Source organism: Peromyscus maniculatus, chromosome 3 (genome assembly GCF_049852395.1).
Source record: "Peromyscus maniculatus bairdii isolate BWxNUB_F1_BW_parent chromosome 3, HU_Pman_BW_mat_3.1, whole genome shotgun sequence".
Taxonomy (NCBI): Eukaryota; Metazoa; Chordata; class Mammalia; order Rodentia; family Cricetidae; genus Peromyscus; species Peromyscus maniculatus.
The window spans coordinates 23,026,443-23,039,192 of record NC_134854.1 but is presented as its reverse complement, the minus strand read 5'-3'; positions in this window follow the sequence as shown (position 1 = coordinate 23,039,192).

The window sequence follows — 12,750 nt, the reverse complement described above, 5'->3', positions numbered from 1 at the left end:
ATTATTCTTTTACATGCTGCATTCATCTTCTCAAAAGCCAAAGATTTAATTATTATCTGTCTAGTTTCTGAATTTGGTATTATTCTATTTATTACTGAAGATAGTCTTTGTAAGAAATCTGTAAAGGATTTTCTGTATAACTTTTGTGAATGATTCAAAAATTTTTTCCTGCTTCCTCAATTTTGTCCCATGCATTCATGTTTGCCATGTGGCATAGAATTAAGGTTTGGTTATCATATAAGCATTGTCTTTGTATATCAGCATATTTGCCTTCTCTAAGCAGCTGATCGTGGGAAATTTGCACACTTCTAGCTCTACATTGTTGCTCTATTGTTGTAGCCTCCTCCTTAAACCATGTTCTCCACTGTAATTGTTCCCTGGCCTCCAGGACAGCTGTTACCAATTCTTTCCAGTCTTGAGGGATAATCCTATTACAATTTGACCACACGTTTAACATTTGCTTTACAAATGGAAAATGCATGCCAGATGATACTATAGCTTCCTTAAATCTCCTTAAATGGAGCGTTTCCACTGGAGTCCAATTAGTTTGTACATGCTCTTTAGCAGGTGGTTCCTGTAAGATTACCAGATAGATTAAGTTTGGTTGTTTGAAAACAGGATGTCTCTCTGTAACACTATAATTCAATCCTGAAATAATTTCATCTTTAAATTCTTCTGTCTGGGTCTGAATTACTCTATAAGTCATTTTAACAGGTTTTTCTAAAGCTTTTATCTTGGCACTTAAATTGACCAACCTTTTTAGTACTAAAATAAGGATGATATATACGAATTTCTAAACAGTCTTATTAAATAAGAAACACAGAGCCAAATACAGGGGTAATAGCCAAAGAGATCAGAGAAATAACAAATAGCCGTGACTAGCCTTAGCTTGCCACCATGCCGTAGATTCCCCTGAGAGGGAGCTTCTTCTTGTCTAACCTGCGTTTTTATTGCTTTCCTCTTCTGCCTTCTCATAGGCTCTAAGCCCAGCCACATCACTTCCTTGTCACTGCAGTCTGTGTATACAGACCTCCAGGCCTCTATGGTTGGTACTGGGATTAGAGACTCAGGTCACCTCGCTTGGCTGTGTCCTTGACCACACAGAGACTCTGCCTGCCATGTGATTGGATTAAGGGCATGTGCCACCACGACCTGACTTCTGTTTATGGCTTGCTATGACCTCTGGTCTCCAGGCAAACTTTCTTTATTAACATGCAAATAAAATCACATTTTAGCACCACAGGACAATAAACAAATAATATTCATAATTGATGTTACATACATCCCATCAACATTAATTATCCTCTCATTTAATTGTCCCATTTTTAGACTGCCTAATGTGTTATCAAACAAAGACCAATTTCCTTCCATTGTAAAAATGCTTCCCATTTTTTAATGTGGGGAAAAATTCTCTTTTAACTAGTTTTTCCCTTTAAGATATCTTAATTGACTTATCAAGTCTGTGTAGAACAGTAGAACTCTGGGGGAATTTCAAAGCATTTCTTTCCTAAAAATAGCTATGGATGTTTTGCTACTGCTTGTGTATAAATATTCTATCTGTTGGACACACATATAGCTGTGGATGGTCAGGAAGATGATTTCTGTTTAAGCTTTGTAATTCTGATGAATAGAAATACTACTAGAATATTTTTCTTAACTGACACAAGAAAGTAACAGTATTCTCAGTCACAAAGATGTCTAATTTTAGATGTCAGAACAAATTCAAAACACACTAAGCTGCCCCTTCAGAGAATACACACAGACATGTTCCCAGGTATTTATTGCTAAATCAAGGTCAGATCTGAAGCAACTTTGGTGGACATAAATTCCTGCAGTAGTTGGATTTCTACATGTACTCCCAGCCTCAGTTTATGTCACATACTCAAAGTTCAGCCAAGTAACTGTTATTGTTAAGTTCTGAATTTCAATGTCATTCTCTTCCTGGGAATGCCAACCACTCAGGCTATGTGCTTGGTCAAGTGTTACTTACTCACTGGCTGGTCAATGTGACCTTTCTATCCTGACAGAAACTGTGTGACTTCTTATGTGTATCAGTTTGGCTTTGTCTCTGATTGTTTACTCAAGAAATGCTATCCCAGGTACACGATCTGGCTTTTTAGAGCCCATTACTTATGGTGGGATGCCTTACTCAGTCTTGATGTGGGGGCACGGGGGGGGGCTTGGTACTGTCCCCACTTGGTGTGCCAGCCTGTGTTGACTATCCAAAGGACACCTTACCCCCATGAGGAGTGGATGGGGGTAGAATGGGGGAGGGGAGGAGGAGGGAATGGGAGAAGGGGAAGGAGGGGGAATAGTGGTTGTTATCTAAAATGAAACAAATTCTAAAATAAAAATAAATTTTTAAATAAATAAGTAAATAAATAGAAATGCTTTGTGACCCTGAAAATGTCACTCATGATTGTGCAGAGTTTGGCTGTGAGGGGAGCAATGAGAGAGCAGAGAAATGTGAAGGGACTGTAAAAGGAGCTGTGCAGTGAGTGAGTATGAGTTAGACTGTGGGGGGTGTATGTGCATAGGAAGTAGAGGAGAACAGATGAGTAGCTAGGCAGGAGAGAAAGCAAGAAAGATTTTAAGAGAGGATTTTTTTCAAGATGTAAAGAGAAAGTTACCATTAGAAAGTGTGTATGTTTCCTTATTTACCCCTCAGATAGATAGAAACTTATTTCTAAAGATCCTGAGACAAAACAGTTTCCTAAAGTTCTGCTATTCTGAGGTTTTCTATTCACAACCCTGAAACAGTTTTGGGAGTCCCCCGCCCCCCAGTCTGCATTAGGTTTTCAAGTTTGAAGATTAGGTGGATTTCATATTTTGCCTAGGGGTATTTGATCTCTCTGGTATCATTTGCTAAAAAGGTTGCCCTTCATTCATTGAAGAGATTTAGGTAATTGGTCACATGTGGCTTGAGCTTACTATGTGGGTTTGAAGAAACATTAATGAATTTTCCACTCTGTTCCCTTTGTTCTTGTACTGATGTTACACGGATGCTATCTCTGCATATGTATAAATTGCAGAATCAGGTACACTAAATCCTACTTACTTTCTTTTTTAACAATAATTCTACTTTCTTTGACTTTCCATATAAGTTTTCTAATAATCTTGTCATTATATATAGAACAATTTGCTTTCATTTTAATATAATGCATGTTAAATTTTGATGTCAATTTGAAGTGAAGGTCATCTACCTCATTGCGTCTTTTAATCCATGGATATTAATATTAATCCATTCAGTCAGATCATTGATTTCTTTCATCAACATATTGTGAGTTTTGAATAATTGTGAACTTTATGCATGTTTTGTTAGATTTATATTTACCTCTTCCAGTTTTCTGAATGACTATAGTTTCCATTAACATTTGATTTCAGGATCCATATTTTCACTGCTTGTCTATAGAGAAACAGCTGATATTTAGGTTTAATCTTGTGTCCTAATAGGTTGCTGAAGTCACTTTTGCAAAATAGACTTTTGTAGAAGTAACCATCTTATTAAATAAGAAACGCAGAGCCAATGCAAAGATGAAAGTCCAAGAGGTCAGAGCTAAGAGCCTTACCCTTCACTGCTGCAGCTATCCTCTTCAGCTAAAAGACCTACTTCCCATGTGCTTGCCTTTATAGTCTTTATATATAGACTTTCTGTTCTGCCTTCTCATTGTAAACCCAACCACGTGACCTCCTCATCACTGCCCATCTGTACAGACCTCTAGGTCTTCTATGATTGGTATTGAGATTAAAGGTGTGTGTCTCCATACTGGCTGTATCTTTGAACACACAGAGATCTGCCTAGCTCTGCCTTCCAAGAGCTGGCATTAAAGGTGTGCGCCACCAATGCCCTGCTCTGCTATGGCTTGCTATTAGCTCTGACCCCCAGGCAACTTTATTTATTATCAAACAAATAAAATCACATTTCAGTACAAATAAAATATCACCATATACTTTTATGATTCCTTGGGATTTCCTAAGCAGAAGAACATGTCATTTGCAAATAGAAACATTTATGTCTTCATTGCCCATCTGTAAATTTTCAAATTCCCTTCTTAGCTTCACTGCATGGCTTGAATGTGCAATGTTGAGAGAGTGGTGAGAGTAACTTTCTTGCCTCACCTAATGGTAAGGGAGAGCATCTGACTCTCATTAAGTAAGGTGTCAATGCAGGCATCTATAGATACTCTTTGATGAGGAAGGCTCTTGTGAGATTTTATCACAAAAGGATATTGCAATATCACATGCTTTTTCTCTATTTGTTGATGTGATCATGGTTTTTTTTTTTTATAAATTCACTTGTTAATATGGGCTTTTGAGTGATGAATCAAATTTTCATCTCATATACAAATCCCACTCATTATAGCATAGTGTTTATGTGTGCATTTGCTTACATTTTGTTAAGGATCTTGTATTTGCATTTGTGAAGCATATTAAGTAATATCCAGTTTGAAAAGGACACCATCTTGGTCTGATTTTGGCATCAGGGTAGTTCTAGTTCATGATTGAACTTAGAGTGGTCTTTCCTCTTTTATTTTCTGAAAAACATTGTATAGAAACTCTTGTTTAATTTTTTGGTAAAGTAGAACCCCCCCCCCTCATTTTTCCTTTCATTGAAAATAGATTATTTTCTCATGCAAAATATCCTGATTACATTTCCCCTTGTCTACCCTCCCAAGTTCCTCCCAACCTCTCCTCCCATACATATCCACTCCCTTTCTGCCTATCATTATAAAAGAATAGGTGTCTAAGATAATAACCAAACATGACAAAATAAAATATAATAAGATAAAATGCCGTCCTATTGAGGCTGGATAAGGCTATCTAACAGAAGGAAAAGAGCCCCAAAAGCAGGCATAAGAATTAGAGACCTACTCTTTCACACACTCAGGAGTCCCACAAAATACTAAAGTGGAAGCTACAGTATATATGCAGAAGACTTCTGTAGACCTGTGTAGGCCCTGTGATTGCTGTTTCAGTCTCTCTGAGTTCATAGGAGCCTTGCTTACTTGATTCAGGGAGCCTTATACTCCTGTTTTCCCCCATCCCCTTTTCCTCTTATTCTATTTCCACTTCTTCTTTCATGAGGTTCCCTGGGCTCTGAGGGGAGGGATTTGACCATGGCATCATATTTCAAGCTGTGTACCAAGGACTCTCTCTCTTTGTAATGTCTGTCTCTAGGTTTTTGCATCTGTCCCTATTTGCTGCAAGAGGAAGCTTCTCTGTTGATCACTTTTATCATGAAGGGGTATTGGATTATGTCAAAGGCTTTTTCTGCATCTAATGAGATGATTGTATGGTTTTTTTTTTTTTTTTGGTTTTTCGAGACAGGGTTTCTCTGTGTAGCTTTGTGCCTTTCCTGGAACTTGCTTTGGAGACCAGGCTGGCCTTGAACTCAGAGAGATCCACCTGCCTCTGCCTCCCGAGTGCTGGGATTAAAGGCGTGCGCCACCACCGCCCGGCGATTGTATGGTTTTTGTCTTTGTTTGCTGGGGGATATCTTTCTGTATGATGTAAAATATGTTTTTCCCATTGGTTAATAAATAAGCTGCTTTGGCCTATGGCAAGGCAGCTTAGAGGTAGGCAGGAAATCCAAGGAGAGAGACAGGAAAGAGAAAGGAAGAGTCTGGAGAGATGACAGCCTGCTGCCCAAGGAGCAACATGCCAGCAGACTGGTAAAGCCATGGAACATGTGGCAAAACATAGATTAATAGAAATGGGTTAATTTAAGATATAAGAGCTACCTAGCAAGAGGCCTACCATTGGCCATACAGTTTGTAAATAATATTAAGCCTCTGAGTGATTATTCTATAAGTGGCTGTGGGACTGTGGGGCTGGGTTTGGACCAGAGAGAAACTTTTGGCTACATTTGGTACAAAATGTGTTGGCTTGAGTTTCACCTAAAACCTGAGAGAACTTAATAAGAGATTCTAAAATGGAGCCCAAACCAGCTTCCTACTGCATGTCTCATGAGGGCTGTGAGATGCTGCAGCATTTAGGCTTGAGCGCAGAATGGCAGATTCCTGCATCTTCCTGCATCAGTACACAGAGGTGTCTCCAAGCTGTGCGACACACTGCATGGTGGATTTAGCCTTTACTCATACAGACAAAAAAGGGTTTATGGACCAGCTGCATGTTACCTGATGGCAGCATGGACCCCAGAGTTGGTGGGGTAAGTGTGACTCTCCTGGGTACCTCCACTGTGTTGGGAAGCTGAAGTGGGCAGAGTAGGCAGCCAGGGTAGCTGCTTCAATCTTAGCCATGCTGCAGTTTGCAATGATCAGAAAAGGATTACAGATACATAAAAGACAGATTCAGATGGAATAAAACTCTAAATGGTTTACAATATATGTAAAAATGTACGCAGGCTTGGAAGAGAAAGGAAAAGGAATATAGACAGTTATGTAAAGAAATAGTTTTAAAAAAATAAAGTCTTTAAAGAGACAGTGAAAGCAATATAAAAAATAATCCACATAAAGATGGAAATCACACACAGAGTATGGATTATATTGTTTTTGAGATTTTTAACTGAAGAAAGACACTAGATTGTAAAGGTTGCTGAGTTAATTCAATATGTGTGAGAACCTGTGGATTGCTTCCAGGCTAATAAAGTTTGATCAACCAAGACCTCCAAAAGGTCTCCAGTGACACCATGGCTCAGATGATCCAACATCCAAAATCAGCTTCAAAGCAAATGGCTGAAATGATTCATCCTCACAGACTACTACAGCCAAGGTTTAACTATAATTCTTTTTTTTTTTTTTTTTTTTTTTTTTTTGGTTTTTCAAGACAGGGTTTCTCTGTGTAGCTTTGCGCCTTTCCTGGGACTCACTTGGTAGTCCAGGCTGGCCTCGAACTCACAGAGATCCGCCTGCCTCTGCCTCCCGAGTGCTGGGATTAACTATAATTCTTAATTTTCTCAGTATCCCCATAAGATTATCAGCATCCCCAATCAGCATGAAGTAGTAAGAGAAGCTATGCCCAAGTTCTCAAAATATTGTTTATAAATATTTATTTTTATTTAAAGGGGGTTGATTATAAATGCAACCTCTTTCTAAAGAATAAAAGGGGATATTATAAATATAATAGGATGAAAGGGCAGATTATTGAATCTACTTTTAAAGAGCAACAACTTGCTTAAAATGTTTTACATGGCTATAGATTTTAGTTTATTACAAATTTAAAGTTAATTTTGTTATATTTTATGTATATTTCTGCTCTTGTTTAAGATATTATGTTTATGCAGCTCATTTAAAATTATAATATATAATTAAGAAATACAGACTAATAGTCATCTAGAATAATCAAACTTATAGTTATGTTAGTTAAGTTTTTTAGGCATACATAGATATATTTCAATTAGTAGGTAATCTTCAAATACTTCAAAGACCTACAGAATATGGCATTTAAAATGTTTTTAAAATTTAAAGGCTTTCTGAACAGTGAGACACATCTGCTCCTGGAAGCACTGATTTACTTCAAAGAGGAAGATGGGCATTGAAGACACTCCAAATGGAGTTTATCTTCTTCTTGTCACAAAATGGCCTGTTTGGCAAAGAACTGCTCTTCCTTCTTCCTGTGTCCTGTAGAGCATCTGGCAACCTCCTCTGTGAAGCAGGAACCTGAAGGACCAGATCTCGCCTTATTTTTGGCAAAATTTAGTGTCATTTTTCCATGGGTCCTGCATGTTCAGCTTATATAACATACTATCAAGCAGTCCAAGGAAGCACAGTTCTTTGCCAAGAGAAACTTTTGACTACATTTGTTTATATGGTGGATTACATCTATTGACTTTCATATGTTGAACCATTCTTGCATCTCTGGGATTAAGCCTTCTTGATAGTGGTGGCTGATCTTTTGGATGTGATCTTAGATTCAATTTGCAAATATTTTATTGAGTATTTTGCATCTATGTTCATAAGGGAAATTGCTTTGTAACTCTTTTTCTTTGGTGGTTGGGTATCGGGGTAATGTGGCCTCATAAAATAAATTTGGCAATGTTATTTCTGTTTCTGTTTTGTGGAATACTTTGAGGACTAGTGACATTTACTATTCTTTGAAAATCTGGTAGAATTCTGTGCTAAAAACATCTGGCCCTGAATTTTTTTCGGGGGTGCAGAAACTTTTAATGATTGCTCCTATTTCAGGGGTTATAAATCTGTTTAAATTGGTTATGTGATTTTTATTTAACTTTAGTAGGTGCTACCTTTGGAGAAAATTATTCACTTCTTTTAGATTTTCCAATTTTGGGGCATACAGATTTTTGACATATGTCCTTATGATTTTCTAGATTTCCTTGGTGTCTGTTGTTATTTCCTCCCTTTCATTTCTGACTTTGTTAGTTTGCATATTATATCTCTGTGTCTTAGTTAATTTGGGTAAGTGTTTGTTTATGTTGTTGATTTTTTAAAAAAGAACCAACTCTGAGTTTCTTTATTTCTTGCTTTCTACTCCTCTTGGGTGTTCTTTTTGTCCTAGAACTTTCAGGTATGCTATTATGCTGCTAGCTTGAGATCTCTCCTTTTTTTATGTAGATACTTAGTGCTATGAATTAGCCTCTTAGAACTGCCTTCATTGTGTTCTGTAAGTTTGAGTATGTTGTGTATTCATTTTCATTGAATTCTAGAAAGTCCTTAAATTCTTCCTTTATTTCCATCTTGACCCATTTTTCATTCATTTGGGATTTTTAACCATCATTTCTTCAAGCACTTTCTCAATTATGCTTTATTTCTTCATTCTAAGATTCCCTACAAACAAAGAATTATGCATGTATGTATGTATGTATGTATGTATGTATCATCTACCTATCATCTATTTACTTGTTATCTATCATCTATCTATCTATCTATCTATCTATCTATCTATCTATCTATCTATCTATCTATCTATCTATCTATCATCTATCTATCTAACTATCTATCTATCTGTCATCTATCATCATACATATACATATATAATATTACATGTGCTTATAACATTATTATCCACAGGTTCCTGAGTCTGCATTTTTCAGTTTGTTGTTCCTTGGTTGGCCAGACTGAATGTTTTTCAGTGTGCTTTTTTCAAATTTACCAACTCATTTGCCTGTTGTCTTAATTTTGCTATTGGGTCTTTTCTATTTCAGTTCTCCCTTTCAACTGTAAAATTTTCATGTAGTTCTTTATACCTTATATTATTTATTATATTTCATTATTTGTCATTTTCTTGATGGATTTTCTTTCTTCTTTTAAGCATAGTCATACTTCTTTGTGCAACATTTTGATGACAGACTTCTAATTATTTGTGAGATAAATCTAACACTTATGCTGCCTCCTCTTCAGCTTCTTTGCACTGTTGTCTGAGAATGTGAGTCCCTATTATATTTATTATATGAAATTGGTAAGTGTAGCTGAAGTTTTTCTGGTTCCTCCCAGCTCCTGTGGTCCTGCAGTCCTGCAGCTGCTCAGACCCAAATAAACACACAGAGGCTTATATTAATTATAAACTGTATGGCCTAGTGACTCAGACTTCTTACTAGCTAGATCTTACATCTTAAATTAACCCATTTCTATAAATCTATACCTTCCCATATGGCTCATGGCTTACCAGTATCTTTACATCTTGTTTCTCATGGTGGCAGCTAGCAGCATCTCCTGACTTAGCTTTCCTCTTCCCAGAATTCTCCTCATCGGCTTATCCTAGTATACTTCCTGCCTGGTTACCAGTCAGAGCAACACATATTTGCAGCACACAAGACATCCCACAGCACATCCCCTTTTCTGTCTAATCAAAAAGGAAGGTTTTAACTTTGACATAGTAAAATTACATATAATAGAACAGTTATCAAGCAAGAATTATGGTTATAACATCTTTGTATTTGGCAAAATTAAAGAAAATATTCTATCTATCTTATATTTATGAGTCTAAAGTTTCATATCTAATTTATCTTTTATCATAACCAAGGAAAATTATAATTAAAACTATCTAGACTTTAAGTACATCAAAGACCTCAGAAAGATATAACATTACCTAAGTAAACAGAAATAATATTATAAGCAACTTCCAAAAATCTAGAATGACAGAGACAGCTGGCTACCTGGACAGTTACTCAACATTCCTCTGCAATGTTGGGGCATTTTTCTTCAACCTATAGATCTAAACTCTCTGACACTCCTCTCTGTGTCCTGTAGAATGCCTGGCAATTTCTTCTGCAAAGCAGGAAACTGAAGGACCATTTCACCTTGCAAAGTTCAGTGGTCACCTTCCTATGGGTCCTGCATGTTCAGTTTATACAACATACTGTCATCAGTTGACATAAGGGCACTTTTTTGCCCAGTGGCTAACTTTTGCAACAAAGAAAGCAAACTCCATAATGATTTTTTTCACTGCCCATCATCCTCCTTGAAGTAATTGGTGCTGCCAGGAGCAGACGTGTCTCATTGTCCAGCAAAGTCTAAGTTTTTAAAAAATTTTAAATGCCATATTCTGTAGGTCTTTGAAGTATTTGAAGATTAACTACCTAATTGAAATATATCTATGTATACCTAGAAAACTTAACTAACATGACTATAAGTTTGATTATCATATTACTATACATATTAAGTACAACTATTAATCTGTATTTCTTAATGATACATTACAATTTTAAATTAGTTGCACAAACATAATACCTTAAACAAGAGTAGAAATACACATAAAATATAACAAAATTAACTTTAAATTTGTATCAATAAACTAAAATATATAGCAATTTAAAATAAGTTGCTCTTAAAAGTAGGTTCATTAATTTACCCTTTCATCCTATCATATCTATAATATCCCCTTTTCTTCTTTATAATCAGCCTAAGAGCTTTTCTGTAGACAATAAATAAATTTGTAAACTTAGCAGAGTGGTAGTAGCTGCCTTAGCAGATGTGGAATCTTTGCTACAGCCTTTGAAGTTAACCTTGGCTACATGATCTGAGACCATTGACCCATCCAAAATGTTATATTCTGGTCCTGAAATCAGGGAAAAGAATCAATAATTTTACCACAGGGCTGCATAAACTCTTAAGCCCTTAGTTATGACAGCATTTGAATAGATTCAGACATCCTATAGAATGCCATATAGAACCACTAAATTGATGATATCATTGTAATTAAGTTATCTGAATAGGAAATGACAAATTCATTTGATAGTTTGGTGAGCACCAATTCCTTGGAGGATGTGAGATAAATCCTGTGAAGATTCAGGAACCTACTGCATTAGTTAAAAATTTGTTTTCAGATGAACGTAAATTGTCAGGATTTATTACTAACTCTTGAAACTTGAGTAATTGAGGTAGTATTTAATGCAGGCTGAAATGAGTTAAAAGAACATTATTGCTTCATTTGCCTATTATGTCTGTCACTGAGACAGCATGTTGCTCATACACTATTGAAATTATAAAGCCCTACTTTAGATTGCTGTATATTATATGAAACAGTGAAAGAATGTAGATTGAGGTTCAGGGTGATGGCCTACCAGGACGCATCCCCCTGCTGAATATTTCTCAGGTAGGCAAGCCCCTAAGACCACAGATCCTGGAATGTCTTTTGTTTTTGCTGTTACTTTGCATGCTTGCTGTTGCTATCTTTCTCTGATATCTGACATTGATTGAATTGGGCGTGGGGAAATTCCACACTGCCTGTAAGGTATGTGTTTATCTCATGGAAACATCCCAATCTATTGGATTCATGTCTGTGGATTGTTAGAAAGATGATTTCTCCTTAAGCTGTATTGTATATTGACAGAGTTTTGATGAATAAAAATAAATACTAGGACATGTTTCATAAGCTAAGGCCTGTTGTTCCATGAGGCCTGTGAGCCACACTTAGAGCTGCTTTAGATTACAGTTCAAATTAATGATAAACTGGAAACCAGAATGGCTCAAATTTCTTTAATTTTATGGCTGAGCACCATAAAGCTTCAAAAGAGCTTTACCTAGACTAGATGCCTTGCTAATGGTTTAAGATAAGCTATCCCAGGTAAGCAAGGACACACAGCTGTACTATCTGTCTAGGTTGTAAATCCAAAAACAGCCCAATGATTGCTAGCTGGTAAATGATTAATTTCTTGAACCCATTCATGACCTCAATTTGTGAAAATAAATTCTGATTAATCAAGGCTACAGAAAATAATTTAACTCTGTAGCCCCAAATGGGGGCTGTAGGTGTTCTTGGATTATCAGAAGCTGGAGTATTTAAGCAGTGAAGGGAAATGGAACAGAGGAGTAATGTAGTAGTACAGTATGAGAGAGAACAGCATGATGAGACAAGAAGAAGAGACTAAAGAAAAGAAACCATCAAGAGAGACTGTGTGAGTTTTTTCCTTCCATAAAACCCCTCAGATAGAAAAGTCCTAGCCTCACCAATGCTGTGGATTCCTTGCAAGCCCTTTGTACTGTTTGGAGGTTGGCACTCTAGTCAGTGTTAGAAATAATTCTTTCCTGAAGTTGGGGTAAATGAAACAATATTAAAAAAATTGCTTTATTCTATAGTCTGTAATTTGCCTACTGCTGACATTGAGAAAGTCAGAGTTTAAGAGTTTCTTTTAAAAATATTTCTATTGCAGTACAGGAGACTGAACCTAGTGCCTTAAAAATGCAAGGTAAGTGATTTATCACTGAGTCTTTAGTCTCCAAAGTATTTATTTTAGTTCTGGGGATTGAACTCAGAGCTTCATGAATCTATATGAGACCTCTCACCTCCAACCCCTTATGAGGAGGTGCCTTTGAAGAAAGTTCCTCAGTTTAC